The 17,080-nt window shown below is 38.0% G+C and overlaps 1 protein-coding gene across 11 annotated transcripts in view; it reads right to left on the minus strand.

Annotated features, from left to right (window-relative positions):
• The window catches only part of SGMS1 (sphingomyelin synthase 1), a 319,772-nt gene that overhangs the window by 157,868 nt on the left and 144,824 nt on the right, over window positions 1-17,080 (minus strand). For all 11 annotated transcript variants that reach the window (XM_063727644.1, XM_063727650.1, XM_063727645.1 and 8 more), the window contains one exon: window positions 5,391-5,433. The gene's annotated coding sequence lies outside the window, so the exon portion shown is untranslated. The remainder of the gene's footprint in view (window positions 1-5,390; window positions 5,434-17,080) is intronic.

Consider the following 17,080-nt stretch of genomic DNA (forward strand, 5'->3'; position numbering starts at 1 on the left):
ATATTTAATTTCATCAGTAACATTTTCTTTTTTTTCCTGTGATAATCTATAAGAAGTAGGCTCTCAACCCTTTTCAGGATCATATAAGCCCTACAGTGTTGAGTATCTGATGAAAACTAAGCCTGTTCCATCCCTCCCCACTTAAATCTCAGGACAATCGTTAACTCCTTAAAGCTATCCCTGGACCCCAGGATAAAAATCATAGGTGCTCTCCAGCTGTCAAGCTGGAGAGCTGATACCTTGAGCCAACTAACGGGCTTAATTCTATAAAGAAACAATTCTTATAGAACAAAACAATCCACTACTCTCAATAGTCCCAAGGACTTACTTAGGACCAGGCATCCCTCCACACCCTCCAACCTTTTAATCATACTTTATTCTATCTGTAAGAAATGGTGCTACATCTGTAAATAATCAAACATAGGTACAAAGAAAGCAGTTATCAACTGAAACAGCAATAAAATAAAACAAACAAAAACTAGGACTCTTTTGCCATTACATTAGCTTAAAAGTATTCAATTAAAGTTTCAGGCCGGGCATGGTGGCTCATGCCTATAATTCCAGCACTAGCCTAGGCAACAAAACGAGACCTCATATCTACAAAAAAAAAAAAATAACCAGGCACAGTGGTGTGTGCCTGTATTCTCAGCTACTTGGGAGGATGAGGCAGGAGAATGACTTGAGCCCAGGAGGTTGAGGCTGCAGTGAGCTGATTGTGTCACTGCACTCCAGCCGGGGTGCCAGAGTGAGACACTGTCTCAAAAAGAAAATTAATAAAGCTTTGAAGTAAAATATATTTACATAAAAGGGCACCATCTCCTAATACCAACATATGGTTTATAAACCCAAAGATAAAGTCAAAAGCTTAAAAAAGATTATACCTCAGGAAAGAGAGTATCATCTTAAATTCAAAACCTTACCAGGTCTCATATCACAGACAATAATCTCAGTCTATTTTGAATAATAAAATAATGTAACAAGTACACTTAATGCTAGCTTTCGATGCTTATGGGTCACTTGACAGAAACTGGTTAACAAAAAGGAAGCAAAGTAATAGAAACAATTATTTCTAGAGGTTGGATGTCACAATAGGAAATATGAGATACCATTTTATAAACTCCTTTTAAATATTATTTTAAAGAGCAATACAGATTTGGGGGTTACAGATGGCCAATGGAATAGGCCTGTTTATCTCTGCTTCCTGCTAAATGCCCATCAAAATGTTAGTAAAAACGAAAAAAGATATAAATCCATAAGGACAAAAGGAACAGAAAACTATATTAGAGGAAACAATAGGCATCACTGATGTCTGGAAAGCGGAGATGACTGTGGAGTCGAGCAGAGCTGGTGGGAACCTCCCTGCCTGTGAAGAAAAAAGCCAGCTGACTGTGACAGAAATGCTTAGGAAATGATGGAGCTTCCGGTTCCTCAGAAGGGGAGTGGAGAAGACTGAAAAAATGGGGGTGGTGAAGTGTGTATTAAAAAAAAAAGACCCTTACCCCACACCATAAATTAAAGTTAACTCAAGATGGACTAAACACCTAAAATTAAGACCTGAAACTATAAAATTCCTAGCAAAAAGAAAAAAAAATACATAGAGGAAATGCTTCATCACACTGGAGTTGGCAATGATTTTTTGGATATTACATCAAAAACATAGGTAAAAAACAAACACAAAATAAGCAAATGGGACTACATCAAACTTAAAAACTAAAGGAAGTAATCAACCAAGTGAAAGGGCAACCCACAGAAAATATTTGTAAACCATATATCTGACAAAGTGTTAATATCCAGAATATATAAAGAATGCCCACAATTCAACAACAAAAAGCTAAATAATAATTAAACATTGGCAAAGGACTTGAATGGACATTTCTCCAAAGAAAATATACAAATGGTCAATAAGTACATGAAAAGATGCTTAACATCCCTAATCATCAGGAAAATGCAAATCAAAACCACAATGAGATATCATCTCACACCCATTAGAATGACCACTATCAAAAACAAAAATAGAAAATAGCAAGTGTTGGCAAAGATGTGGAGAAGTTGATCGGAATATTGGTACATTGTTGGTGGGAATGTCAAATGGTACATCCACTATGGAATAAAGTCTGGCAGTTCCTGAAAACATTAAGAATAGAACCACTATATGATCCAGTAAGCTCCCTTCTGGTATGCATCTGAAAGAATTGAAAGCAGGGTCTTGAAAAGATATTTGCAGACCCCTGTTCACTTAAGCACTACTCACAATAGTTAAGAGGGGGACGCAACCTACACATCCAATGGCAGATGAATAAAGAAAACATGGTATATACATACAATGGAATATTATTCAACCTTAAAAAGAAGGAAATCTTCCTATATGCTGCAACATGGATGAGCCCTGAGGACATTATGCAAAGTAAAACAAGTCAGTCACAAAAAGACAAATATTACATGATTCCACTTATATGAGGTATTTAAAGTAGCCAAATTTACAGAAACAGAAGGTGGTTCGTAAGGTGGTTCGTAGTTGCCAGAGGCTGGGCAGGCAGGATAAAGGGGTGTTGCTGTTCAATGGGTATAGAGTTTCAGTTTTGCAATATAAAATGTTCTAGAGAGCTTTTGCACAACAATGTGTACATAGTTAACACTACTGTACACTTAAAATGGTTATATTTTATATTATGTGTTTTTTACCACAATAAAAACAAATGAGAGATTATCCTGGATTATCTGAATGGGCCTAATGTAATTACCAGGGTCCTTAAAAGTGGAAGTGGTAGACAGAAAGGAAGTCAGAGTAATGCAATGTGAGACCATTTGACCATTGCTGACTTTAAAGATGGAAAAGGGCCAGGAGCCAAGAAATGCAGCCAGCAGCTAGAAGCTAAAACATAAAAACAAGGAAAGAGACTCTCCCCTAGAGCCTCTGGAAAAGAGTGCAGCCTGTGGACACCTGTTTTGTTTTGCTACAGGGTCTCTCTGTCGCTCAGGCTGGAGTGCAGTGGCATAATCCCTGCTCACTGCAACCTCTGCCTCCAGGGTTCAAACGATTCTCATGCCTCAGCCTCCTGAGTAGCTGGGACTACAGGCATCCACCACCACATCCGGCTAATTTTTGTATTTTTTGGTAGAGACGGGGTTTCGCCATGTTAGCCAGGCTGGTCTTGAACTCCTGACTTCAAGTGATTTGCCCGCCTTGGCCTCCCAAAGTGCTGTGTTTATAGGCATGAGCCACTGTGCCTGGCCCATTGATTTTAGCCCAGTGAGACCTGCATCAGTCTTCTGACCCACAAAACTGTAAGATGATAAATTTGTGTGGAACAAAGAAGGGGAGGAGGGAGGGAAGAAGGGAGAGAGAGAGGGAGTTAGAACCCCAGATCCTCTCCCTCACCTGGTAGAGCCAAACAAACCATCCCTACTCCTATAAGAAGGGACAGTTTACCCTCTGGAGAAAATGATACAGCAAGACTTCAAACCTAGACTCCAGATAAGGCTGAAACGAAAGCACTGGATCTAGGCATTCTCAGGCTTGGATGGTGAGATCTCTGGCTCCCTTCCTCCTCACTCCTCTGTGCTGCCCCTAAATCCTCATAGGTAGACTTACACTCCACAAAAAAAGTAAACAAAGAATTCCATTTTGGAGAAACTGAAAGGTCCAAGGAAAAAAATCTGCAGATTTTGATACATGATAATTACCCGCTGAAATGGCCAGTAAGGTCTCTGCCCAAAGACCTTAGAGTGAAGCCAACCAGGTAACAAATTTGCAGTCCATTTTGTATTGTCTCACTCTTAAGTATGAACAGACAACTAAATCCCCAGCACTCATTTGGGAAGAGCCTTTAACATTAAAATCAGGGATCAAAACAAGAAGATAAAGGGAACACACAGGAAAATGTGTGAAGAACAGCAAAAAACAGCAAAATAATTCAATTCATATTCTCAAAAAAATGAGAAAATATTGCATCTATCAAACAAAAACAGGATCCTAATTTTAAAAACAAAATATCCATAGACCCTCAAAAATTAAATTCAAAATTACAAACCTGCTAGCAAAAATTAAAAATTCAATTGATACTAAGAAAACCTCTCAGAGAGTTGAAGAAAAACACAGAAAGATGGAAAATAGCTAAGAGTAAGACTTAAGAAAATTAGAGATCAAACTAGTAGGTGCAAATACCCAACTAACAGACTAAGAAAAGAGAGAATGGGGGGGAAATTATCAAAGAAATAGTACAAGAAAATTTACAAATTGAGAGACATCAGTTTCCAAGCTGAGAGGACAAAAACAACAAAAAGTGTCCCAACATGAAACTGCAGAATTCTGGGCATAAAGAAAAGCATGAAACATTTTCCAGAGACCAAAAAAACAGTTCACAAACAACCAACTTGGAGGCAGAATGACTTGAGACATCTCAACTTATATCACAGAGCTCAGCCACAAAAAAATAGTCATAATAAAGTAAACATTAATACTTACCTAAATATAGACTGTAACAATGACTGCATCAAGAAAATAAAGAGACAGGAAAAGTAGGTATGTAGTAAGGATAAAGGGGGTCTATGAGAGAGAACTCCCCAGCAGGAAATCAATGTATAAGTCTAAGATTTTAAAAGGAATCAATAAATGGCACTTAGAGCATATGATGTGTTGTTTAGAAATAGGTAGACAAATACTGGAAAATACAACTAAAAGGATTGAAAAGGGCTATCTTTAGGCAAAGGGGCAATAAGAGTATAAAAAGAACAAAGAATGGCTATTAGAGTACTATTTAAATTCTTAAACAATATACATGCAATTACCTCTAAACAAATAAAATAAATAAATGAAAGGAAAGAAGGAAGGAAGGAAAGGAGGGAGGAAGGGAGAAAGACTTCAGAAAGCAGTTCTACAAATTGTTACACAGTAGAGATTTTCAATGTTCATCTACACAGAAAGAATGAAAACAGCAACTGTCCTAACATTATGCAAATGATTACTTGTGGCTTGGGATAAAATTTCCAAATATAGTGCCATACATAGACTCCAAAAGTGCTGTACTGCAAACACCTAAAATGATAACAGGCTGTGGAAAATAATATTGAATGCTTCAAAAATGTGACTCAAATAATGAAGACACTGATGTCAGATATGTATGTAAAGAGTTGGAAGAAAATTATTGTGGGGTAGGAAAAAAGCATTACTTGTAATATTCCATTTTGTATAAATACATACTTGTTCAAAATATGTACATAACTAAATTAATTAAATGGTAATATGTATTTGACTATTTCATCTATATCCCCAAAATATTCCTTATATATTCCAATTGCCCACAAACATTGTTTGTTTAGATCCTCTCATTGGGAGAACACAGAAAATATAAATTAAGCATAAAAGGTAAATAATTTAAAAATCCGTTTACCTGAATCATGCTGTTATTTTTCTTCATCAGTCTTCTTTCCAATCTAGAAGAAAGTAATAAGTAAATTAAAGTGCATTCTTTGTGCAATGAGCTGCTTATAAGAAAAAAAACTAAAATCCAAGTTAACTATTATTCACTTCTTGTTACATATCCATAGGAAAAAAAAAAAGCATTATTTCACCAATTCCCAACTAATTTCTGGCTGTCATGGTATTCAGAGTACACTTCTATTAGACAATGCCAAGCAGAAACAAGCATGCAAATCCAATGCCAATAAAAAAACTGCACACCAAATGCATCTGATGGTATAACATGAGTTTTAAAACCATGTACCTTTATAAATCATCTCCTCTCAATTTAGGTAAATAACTGCTAACTGACTATATAAAAAAGATAAAGAAGCAAGAAAGTGTATTTTTCAAACCATAATAATTACCACCCTGGGGTAAATTTTCATTTTTACCAAAATGCAATCAATAGCAAGTTAAGTGGAACAACCACAGACCACATACATAAGTGTACGATCAAACAGCTTATAAATAACTCTAATCCACATCACCCTAAAGGCTTAAAAATGCTTCCATGTTTTATTTCATGAAAGACTTTCTCAGCTAAAAATGAAATATGACCCTTTGTAAGTAAAATATACACATGAATTAGGGTACATGCAGAAAGGGGAAAAAGTAATTTTTTAAAAAATTAGTAAGCCCAGAAATCTTGGGTGGCTTAATAAATTTTCTTAAAGTGAACACCACTCTCCCGAAAAGTCAACACTGCCCTGCCTTCAAATAGCACACATTCGTTTTGCCTGTTGGGCTAGGTATAATTATTTAGGGATCTGTCTGGGAGTCTAAGAATCCCTGTATCTGGACAAAAACAAAATGCTTTAAGAAAAGGGGAGGAAGTAGTGGCTGACCGCAAAGTGGTATTATTTCAGAAAGATGTTAACGTGTCTGAGGAAAAAGTTTTGGCTGGTTAGTTGATTGTATGAGGTCAACCTGCCAGTTCTCCAGAGACCAAAGGACAGAGAAGCAGTTTATGATAGAAACAGAAGGGGAAGGGCCTTCCTGTTGTCCAGGAGGAATGGACTTCTGGGAATAAGAAGGGAGAAGGCAGGAGCAGAGGGGAGAGAAGGGAGTGGGGAGGGAGGGTGGCTTCCTTTCTAGAGGTACAGAAATACCTATAAAGATAGTAACCAAGCTAGTCTGTGCTAGAAGCTAGATGAAATTACTAATGCATGATCTCGCTTAATCTTCCAATTCCTATGAAGCCTGTTTTGCTATCCCCAGTTGACAGATACCAATACTGAGTCTCAAATCACCAATATGGTGTCTGATGTAAACAGTTAGTGGGTGAAATAAAGCTATTCCTCTTTACAGCTTGAATGCAGGGCTAGATTTGCCATCAACAAAAAGAGAGATTCATGAAAATGAAACCTTATAATTAGATACAGAATATGCTGTTTTGTCCCTGCCTATAAATCATTTAAAGGAAAAGAATCAAGTTATTCAGGACCCGAGAAGTCTTCTGAATTATCAGAAAGTGAAATAGTTCTGTCACTTGTAAAGTAAGCCCATGTTATCTTTTTGTACATCAAAGAAGTTTCAAAAGAAACTAAATTTCATAAGGGATAATTTTCTGACACGTTAACTGGTTTTATGGCACTGTGTGCTTTCCCACTGTAATGGGAGAAATCAGAAGAACACAGTGTCCCTCAGAGATAGCCACAGATGCAAAGGGCAAATTACCACTAGATAATTATTGAAGAACCCATGATAGTGTCACCTTCAAATGGCATGCCACACCTGCATGAATATTTAATTTCTATCACAAGTACTTTCAAAAAGCAGGGGCCAAAATAGGAACATAGTTGAAAAAGGGAACTTTCCATTCTGCCATTTGACAGGAAGAAAATAAAATTTCTACCTTTTAAGGCAATATGTAATATATCAAAGACATGTAGCTAAAAAGATCTTCCTACATCCTCACTGGTGAACACAAAGTAATATCTCAATGACAATAAATGATCATCAGACATCTTGATATGCCTTTACACTTAACCCCACAAGAACCCTATGTGTGTGTGTTGGGTGAGGGGTGGAGGGTGAAGGGCTTAGAATCCCCAACTTAACCAGATGAAGACATTAGGCTCATAACAGAGGTTATGTTGTAACTTGTCCAAGGTTGCAAATTTGTCCAAGGTCAAACTTTGAGGAAATGGGAAAGGGTTCCAAATTACATGTCGGATACCTTTAGGCTATTGTGTTGACCATAACAGCTCTGCCTTAATGATGAACATACTTGAATTTGTTTTTCAATAAAAATCATCTAGTGATCCATTCACTATTTTCCAGTTTCAAATTGCTTTTGCTATCTTCCCAAGTAAAGGATCTTGACACTCCTTCCTCCTGTGAGATGGAGTAAGTATTCTGTCAGTGAGTGGCTTGAGAAGGTCTAGAGGGACTCTTTTTAGGATAGCTGCTAAAGCCTCGGAGAGCACCCTGGTGATCTTGCTTTTATGGGATCTAGCACATGGAATGCATAGTAAAAGCTGCAGGCTTGATTTTTCAGTGGACATATGCCATGAAGATACAATGCAAAAAGTTCTTTCTGGGACTCTATGAGTAAGCAAGTTAACAATGCATGCCATACACAGTAAATCATCTAAGGAAAAAAATTACCCAAATTATACTCAAAAGGCTGTGGCTCTAAACTTTCAATTTAGGATGGAGAAAAGTATGGCATGAATCTTTGTAGCCATTAACCTAATGACATTCAGAATACTGGTGGTGGGGGGAGTGTGGTACAGAATAAGGTACTCTTCCCCTATTCAATAATTCTGGTATAGCAATACTCAAACTCCTATGTGTTTACTACTGGTGACTTCCTCTCAAGGAAAACACACTGGAGTAAGAGAAGGTTCAGAGGGTAAAAAGGAATGGGCATACAAACCAAGGTTGTGAGTTCACAAAATTCTGCAAGGCATTGGCATGCCCCCACTTTACAACTTTACATTTGTAGGGCCAACCCTTTTAAAATTTATTACTTCTTCTTAGATTGTGGGGGGCAGTAGTTTCATTCTGGGGCCAATCTGATTGATCATCAGGCAGTGGTTTCCTAGAAGCAACACCGAAAGACAGTGCCCAAATCAATTGCCATTGTCTGCTATGGACACACGATGTGGAAATTGCAACAGGCATGCTTCGTTTTTGGCAGCCCTGTCCCACACCCCATTATTAGAGTTCAGTTGTCAATTCTCAGGGGAAAGATGGTGTGTAATAAGAAATAAATAATATAGAGAGACCAGGAAGAGCACTCCATTAAAACTGCATTTTATTAGAATAGTAAAAAGTACTGAAAACTTTCTCATTCTTACTTGTAAACAGCATGTTTTGCAAATTAGAGCCTGGCTTAAGAGAATACAAAATCTAAAGTAGAAAGTTTGTGTTTTCTTCCTTTATACAATGTTAGTGTTTTCTTCCTTTAATATCTAACTTTCAATAAACAGAGTTTAACTGAACCTTTTCTTCCTTTCTTCTGCTTGGAGGAGAACCTTTACTATCTCTCACACAGGATCCTGCTGCTGTCAAAAAGCCCCAGGCATGGTCTCTGGCTTTGGTGACTGAAGGTTGCAAGTCTCTTGATGCAGTCACCCTCAAAGCTTCTTCCTGCCAGCAGCTGGTATCACTGGTACCTCTCTTCACAAGGGAGGACTTTCCACTACACTTAAGGAAAGACTTAATCTTCCCTTCACTACACTACATTCTTACCTTTTCTAGATTAAAAGAGTAATGCAAAGGGTAAAGCCCTTCCTCAAATTTTGTCTCAATTTACAGCCAAGCATGATTGTCTTGGGTAAGTTACAGAGCTCCTCTCTCAAAACTGCTGGCTGAGATGTAAGAGAAAACAAAAAATATAAAAGACCATCCATTAACTACCCTGGGAGTTCAGCAACTTCCAAACTGGCCTCTCAAACCGGTTTCCCTTTTCCTGTAAAACGCATTTGAATAAAGAAGTTTAGAATAACAGATTCACCTAGGAGGAAAGAACAAACTTACACATTGCAATCTACTAAAAATGTGGGAGCTGAATCAGGGATTTAATGAGGCATAAAAATTCCCAAGAAATATACCACACGCCCTTAAGGAAGTAGTTACTAAAAAAGATGATAAAGAGTGAAAGCAACTATGCTCCAGGCAATGGTGAGATAGGTTCATGGGAACAAAGCAAAACTGGTAAAAGACCGGAAACTAAACCAGTTTTAAGCATGACCTCAAAGCAAACAACATCTCCTCTCACCTGTAACAGAAAGAGTTACCAAGTGCCTTTGCTTAATGCTGCAGAAAAGAAGAGGTACTTTATCCCTTCATTCGGCAAACATTTATTGAGCATGAAGGTGGGATTATATAGAGATGAAAGAGCAGCTTCCCTGAAGGAGCTCAGTTTAGCAAGGAGAAAAAAACCACGTAAATCAGTATTTACATTTCTATGTGGTACCAGGGAGTCATAACACTGAGCTAAAGCACAACATCAACCAACATAACCACTTCCCTGGTAGGGGCCAGACACAATTCTGATATTTTTAAGTAACTCATTTGAATCTTTGAAACAAACCTATGAGACGCAAACACTTTTCCTGGTTTACTGGTGGAATTAGTGTGTATGAGATATAAAAAAGGATCTTTTAAACACAAAGAGTTTATTCAAATTAAATCTTCAAATTATGCCTCCCTCCCCAAATACAAATCTCAATCCCTATTTTAGCCTTTGCAGGTTGCCCAGCAGTATCTGAGGTTCCTAGAACTCTCACTGAGAAATTCACAAATTGAAGAAATAATTTCCTGACATCACAGGACTTGTTATCAAGGGCCACGTCAGTAATGCCCTGCCTCCAGTAGAGCATTACTAAAAACAAACAAAATGAGAGCAGTTTTGTTTGTTTTTAAATCGTTACCCACAGATATACCAAAATAATCTTCTACATTATTTAATCCTAGCTTCTTCGAGGGCAAGAGTCACATCATCTCTGTGCTTATTGAGTTCTCAGTACATAAGACAGACATTGGTTAGCACCCAGTAAAGTCATATTATATTTGTGTTACCAATTAAATCAATCTTCTCAGTTATTGTCAAGACCACCTTTACTTTCTATATTTATTCATTATTTTCTTTTTTAATTTTCTTTTTATTTGACAGATGATTGTATATATTTATGGAGTATAATGTGATGTATTTTGATATATGTTTACAATGTGGAAAGATTAAATCAGGCTAACACATCTATCACCTCACATACTTATTTTTTATAGTGAAAACATGTAAAACCTATTCTTACAGCAATTTTGAAATCTATGATGCATTACTTATTAATATTACAGTCATCATTCCTTACAGTAGATTTCTTGAACTTATTCCTCCAATTTATCTCTCCATCCCCTCTCCCCTTTAACCATCCCAGCCTCTGGTAACCACCATTCTACTCTCTACTTCTATAAGTTTGACTTTTCAAGAATCTATATTTATGTGAGATCATGAAGTAACATAATGACCTCCAGGTTCATCCATATTGTTGCAAATGACAGAATTATCTCTAACCTGCCCCTACTTTTTAAAGGGTGAATAGTATTGCATAGTGTGTATATGCCACATTTTCTTTATCCATTCATCTGGTAATGGACTCCTAGGTTGTTTCCATATCTGAGCTATTGTGAATAAGGACACAATAAACATGGGAGTGCACATATCTCTTCTGCATTCAGATCAAATTTCTTTGGATACATTCTTAGAAGTGAGATTACTGAATCGTATGGTAATTCTATTTTCAGTTTTCTGACAAATCTCTATACTGGTTTCCATGATGATTGTATTAATTTTCATTCCCATCAAAAGTGCACAGGGGTTCCCTTTTCTCCACACTAGTCATTATTTTCAAGACTAGATTACTACCCACCCTCAGAAGAGTTATTCATTGCTAGGTATTTGCGCCTGCAGTTCCCTGTAATGCCCATCCTCTATCCTGCTCCCCACACTGTTAATCCATTCCCATCACCTGGCTTAGAAAGAACAATGGAAATATGATCCGGTAAAATCTGAATTAGGAATTAGGTAATTACCACTACACTATATTGGAACATAATACAATTTCCATTAAAACTGTCTTCACACAGTCTTATTCCACTACCAACATGTTTAACTAAAGTAGTACTAACATGTTTAGTTTAACTAACTAAAACTGTTAATGCTTAAAAAAAAAATAGTTCTCTACACTATGTTTAATCTACTGTAGTCCAAGCAGCCTCTGTCTGGAACAGTAATACTCTCTCCCTAATAGTCAGAAAGTCCCATAAGCATGGGTTATGTCATATCCCAAATATACAGTACCTAATCCAGCAATTTAATAAATATTTTTAAAACTAAATGCCTTGCCTTTTGAACCTGGATTCTTTTTAGATATGGAGAATAAATATCTATTGAAAATTAAAGGAATTCATAGAACAATGAGACTTTCTTAATTTCCTTTTAAAATACTTTGAAGGAACATTATGGCTTCAAAAGAAAAGTCAACATGAATTGTCAAAACCAAGCTATCATAATAAACTTTCCAAGTCTCAAAACTTGTCTCTGTGTTTCTAAAAGAAGCAAAATTTAGCAAGCAAATAAGAATAAAATGGACTAATAAAAAACTTCGAGTTTACTCCAATATAGAAACAAACTAAAATATAAAACCCAATTACAATGCAGATAACAGGAAATGTTTTTAACCAAGAATAAACTAATTTATTCAAACCAGATTTGTAGTAGACATATTTCAGGGAATCTGTTCACCCACTCCCATTTCTGGGGGACTCTGCCATACTCTCAGGCCAAGTTGTCTTTCAATTGCTATCTATCACCTGACACAACTCCACAAGCACACAGCCATAGCCGATCGGACCCGAAAGAACACCTGACCCAAAGAGAGCCATTCAGAAGCTGGCCAGAAGCCTATGGCTTGGGTTTGATTACTTGCTAAAATGATGAACTCAGCCCATCAGCTTTGCTGCTGCAGGAACTAGAATCAAGAAACCCTCAAGGAACTTGCCAGTTAGATGTCATGGTGAAAGGTCAAGAGGAACACTTAAGCTCAGGACAATCGTCATGGGCCAAGTCTGCCACAGAAAGCAAGTACTGGACTGAAGCCAGTTCCCAACCTGAGGTCTCAGGAGATCTATATCTTGAACCCTTTTGTTGAGCGAGAGTGACCTGGTTTTTGCAACCAAAAGACAGAGCTTATGATAGCAACCTAAGTTAAAATCTTATGTCAAGACCTACCATTGACATATTTAGTAAGGATAAAACCACCTTCTTTTAGATAATTAGAGGAAACAGCTTACATCACTTAGTAAGAAATCTGAAGTCAGGTTTTTTTGTTTGTTTGTTTTGTTTTTAAAGGAGTTTTATTATTTTAAACTTGTCTCCTCTGGAATTCTAGTTCTTCACCTATAAGGTGAGGTCTGTTTATTAGACCCTCTCTAAGTTCTCTTGCATGGTTTATAATCTCAGTACAGGCACCCTGAGACAAAGGAAGCCTCTCTGTGGGCAGTGTTTGGACAGTGGTGGAAAACATTCTCCACTACCTTGGCTGTCACATGATGAATTCTCATTCTATTAAATTCATAATTAGAACTAACAAATTTTTCTATAAAAATTCTTAAGATGAGTCAGTTCATAGGCTATCTCATTTTAGGCATAGGTACACAGAATATTAGAATTTTTCATACTGTTGTTTTATTTTTCATTTAAAATATTTAGTTATACTCAATGCCCTGCCTCTCCCTTAGTTAAAAACAAACAAACAAACAAACAAAAAAAAAAAACTAAGAAGCAGAGAGAGTGCTATCCATTTAGTCATTAAAGGAAATACTTAGATCAGAAATGATGCTACAACTTTAACCATACATTTTCAATACTGCACTTTGGGGAGCAGGGGGCATGATAACAAAATAAGATATTGTAAATACAAATATTCTTATTATTCAGGCTTTAACATAAATTAAAAGAGCATTTATCTCAGAGTCTAAAACTGTGAGTATTCAATGAATAAAACTGCTCCAAAAGCATTTTTTTAAATATCAGAAAAACTGTCCAAGACTGAGAAATGGGAAAAAGAGATTCCTAGGTATGTTTCCAGAATATCCAAGTCAATAAGGCTATGCACTTTTGACTAACTTTCCATTTTAGTAATTCCAAATAATTCTTGTCCATAGCAATGTAAATAAATTTTATCCAGTAGAGATATGATTGATTTCTACCTGGAAGAAAAGATAACCCCAAACATTACGTTTTATTGCTTTATGGATATTAACCAATTTTGTTATAGATTGATACATTTATTTCAGCATTCCTGGGGGGGGTTTCAGTTTCTCAAATTTGCCTTTAATTCGCCTCAGTTAATTCCCTCATTAACTGAACTGAATGAACCTTTGATATACGTTCATTTTATATCTGCATGCAATATGCTTTTAACTTTTCAAAAATTACTCTTTAGCAGTAACAGTCCATTTTAAAAATCAGTCCATTATAACATCTAGAAAGGTATTATTTGTTGTTCACAATAAATGGTAAATATATAACTCATCAGGCTATGAATAACTGGTCCATGTTATTTGGAAGCCAGGTTGATATAGTTTGGCTCTGTGTCCCTACCCAAATCTCATGTTGAATTGTCCAATTTTGGATGTGGGGCCTGGTGGTAGGTGACTGGATCATGGGAGTAGTTTCTAATAGTTTAGCAACATCCCCCTAGTGCAATCTCATGACAGAGTTCTCACCAGACCTGCTTGTTAAAAAGTGTGTAGCATCTCCCCAACCATTCTCCTGTCAACCATGTAAAGATGTGCCCTTCACCTTCCACCATGATTGTTAAGTTTCCTGAGGACTCCCCAGAAGCAGAAGCCTGTACAGCCCGCATAACTTTGAGCCAATTAAACCTCATTTCTGTATAAATTACTCAGTCTCAGGTAGTTCTTTATAGCAGTACAAGAACAGACTAATACAGAAAATAGGGGATGGGTGCAGTGGCTCACACCTTGTAATCCCAGCATTTTGGGTAGCCGAGGCAGTCAGATCACCTGAGGTCAGGAGTCCGAGACCAGCCTGGCCAACATTGTAAAATCTTGTCTTTATTAAAAATACAAAAAAAAAAAAAAAATTAGCCAGGCATGGTGGCGTTTGCCTATAATCCAAGCTACTTAGGAGGGTGAGGCAGGAGAGTCATTTGAACTCAGGAGGCAGAGGTTGCAGTGAGCCAAGATTGTGCCACTGCACTCCAGTCTGGGAAACAGAGCAAGACTCTGTCTCAAAATAAAAAAGGGAAAGGAAGGGAGGGGAGGGGGAGGGAAAGAGGAGGGGAAGGGAAGGAAGGGAAGGGAACTGTTGTAAAAGAAGCGGGGCACTGCTATAAAGACACCCAAAAATGTGGAAGCAACTTTGAAACTGGGTAACAGGCAGAGGTTAGAACAGTTTGCAGGGCTCATAAGAAGACAGGAAAGACATGGTAGAAAAGAAAAACCCATTTTCTGAGGAGAAATTCAAGCCAGCTGCAGAAATTTGTATAAGTAAAGAGGAGCTGAACGTTAATAGCCAACACAACAGGGAAAATGCCTCCAATGCACTTCAGAGACCTTTGTGGCAGTCTCGCCCATCACAGGCCAGGAGGTCTAGGAGGGAAAAATAGTTTTGTGGGCCAGGCCTAGGACACCACTGCTCTGGGCAGCGTCAGGTCATGGCTCCTTGCATCCCAGCCACTCCAGCTCTAGCCATGACTAAAAAGGTCCAGATAAGTCTCAGGCCACTGCTCCAGAGGGTGCAAGCCAGAAGCCAACAAGGCTTCCATGTGGTGTTAAACCTGCAGGTGCACAAAGGTCAAAAGTTGAGGCTTGAGGGCTTCCACCTAGATTTCAGACATTATATGGAAACATCTGGATGTCCAGACATAAGTCTGCTGCAGGGGCAAAGCCCTCATGGAGAACCTCTACTAGGGTAGTGCAGAGGGGAAATGTAGGGTTGGAGCCCCCACACAGAGTCCCTACTGGGGTACTGCCTAGTGGAGCTGCAAGAGGAGGGCTGCCTTCCTCCAGACCCCAGAATGGTAGATCCACCAACAGCTTGCATCATGAACCTGGAAAAGCTGCAGGCACTCTATGCCAGTCTATGAAAGCAGCCATGAGGGCTGAGCCCTGCAGAGCCACAAGAGTGGAGCTGCCCAAAGCTTGGAAGCCCACGCCTGGCATCAGTGTGGGCTGGATGTGAGATACAGAGGCAAAGGAGATTATTTTGGAGCTTTAAGATTTAATGACTGCCCTGCTGGGTTTCAGACTTGCATGGGGCCTATAGGCCCTCTGTTTTGGCCAATTTCTTCCTTTTGGAATGGGGGCATATACCCAATGCCTGTACTCCCATTGTATGTTGGAAGTAACTAACTTGTTTTTTATTTTACAGGCTCATAGGTGAAAGGGACTTGCCTTGTCTCAGATGAGACTTTGGACCTGGACTTTTGGTTAATGCTGGAATTAGTTAGGACTTTGGGGGATGGTTAGGAGGGCATGATCATGTTTTGAAATGTGAGAAGGACATGAGATTCGGGAGAAGCCAGGGGCAGAATGATATGCTTTGGCTATGTGTCCCCACCCAAATCTCATGCTGAATTTTAATTCCCAATGTTGGAGGTGGGGCCTGGTGGGAAGTGGTTGGATCATGGGTGTGGTTTCTAATGGTTTAGCACCATCTCCCTAGTGCTGTCTCATGATAGAGTTCTCACAAGATCTGCTTGCTAAAACATGTGTAGTACCTCCTCTCACTCTCTCTTTCCCTTCCCAGCCATGTGAAGATGTGCCTGATCCCTTTCCTTCTGCCATGATTGTAAGTTTCCTAAGGCCTCCCCAGAAGCAGAAGCCTGTACAGCCAACAAAACTGTGAGCTGATTAAACCTCTTTTCTTTATAAATTAGTCTCCAGTAGTTCTTTACAGCAGTGTGAGGGCAGGCTAATACATAGATCATGCAAATCAGACAGAGTGATACAGATGGTAATAAACAAATGGCAATGACATAACAATTTCACTTGTAAAGCAAGTTACATTCCCAGTCTGTTATGGACATCAGTGGGTAACAACTGATGGACAGGCTTGAATTCCAACTGCATAGATGTATGTCATGAATCTGCTTCTTAACAGATATAATATAAATAAAATCCAAGTAAATGCATGTAGAAGATGGTACATGTGTGTAAAAACATAGCTAAAAACACAGTCAGATCCACACAATGGAGACAGCTGGAACACATAACCAAGAAAGTAAAGGGATCCCATCTACTAAGAAATAAAATATTTTTGTCCCTAATATAATGGCCTTATCCTTAGTTTTCCGAACTAAATAGCTATACCTCTAAATTAGCAAAGTAACACATGTATTTGTAAGCAAAAATTTCTAAATCCTTGAAACCTTTCAACTCCCCAGAATAGGGGCTTAGGATTCTCTACCCATCTATCCCTTGATAAGACTTCTTTAAAGGAAATATTGTAGACATTAAGAAAAAAAATAGAGCCAAATGATTTTACAGAATCAGTGAGTAAGAGGTTAATTGTATCATCCATTTTTCTAAATGTTATAAGAAAACCTATCAACTGAAAATCAACAGAGGAGTTTTTTAATA

Source organism: Pongo abelii, chromosome 8, assembly GCF_028885655.2.
Source record: "Pongo abelii isolate AG06213 chromosome 8, NHGRI_mPonAbe1-v2.0_pri, whole genome shotgun sequence".
Classification (NCBI taxonomy): domain Eukaryota; kingdom Metazoa; phylum Chordata; class Mammalia; order Primates; family Hominidae; genus Pongo; species Pongo abelii.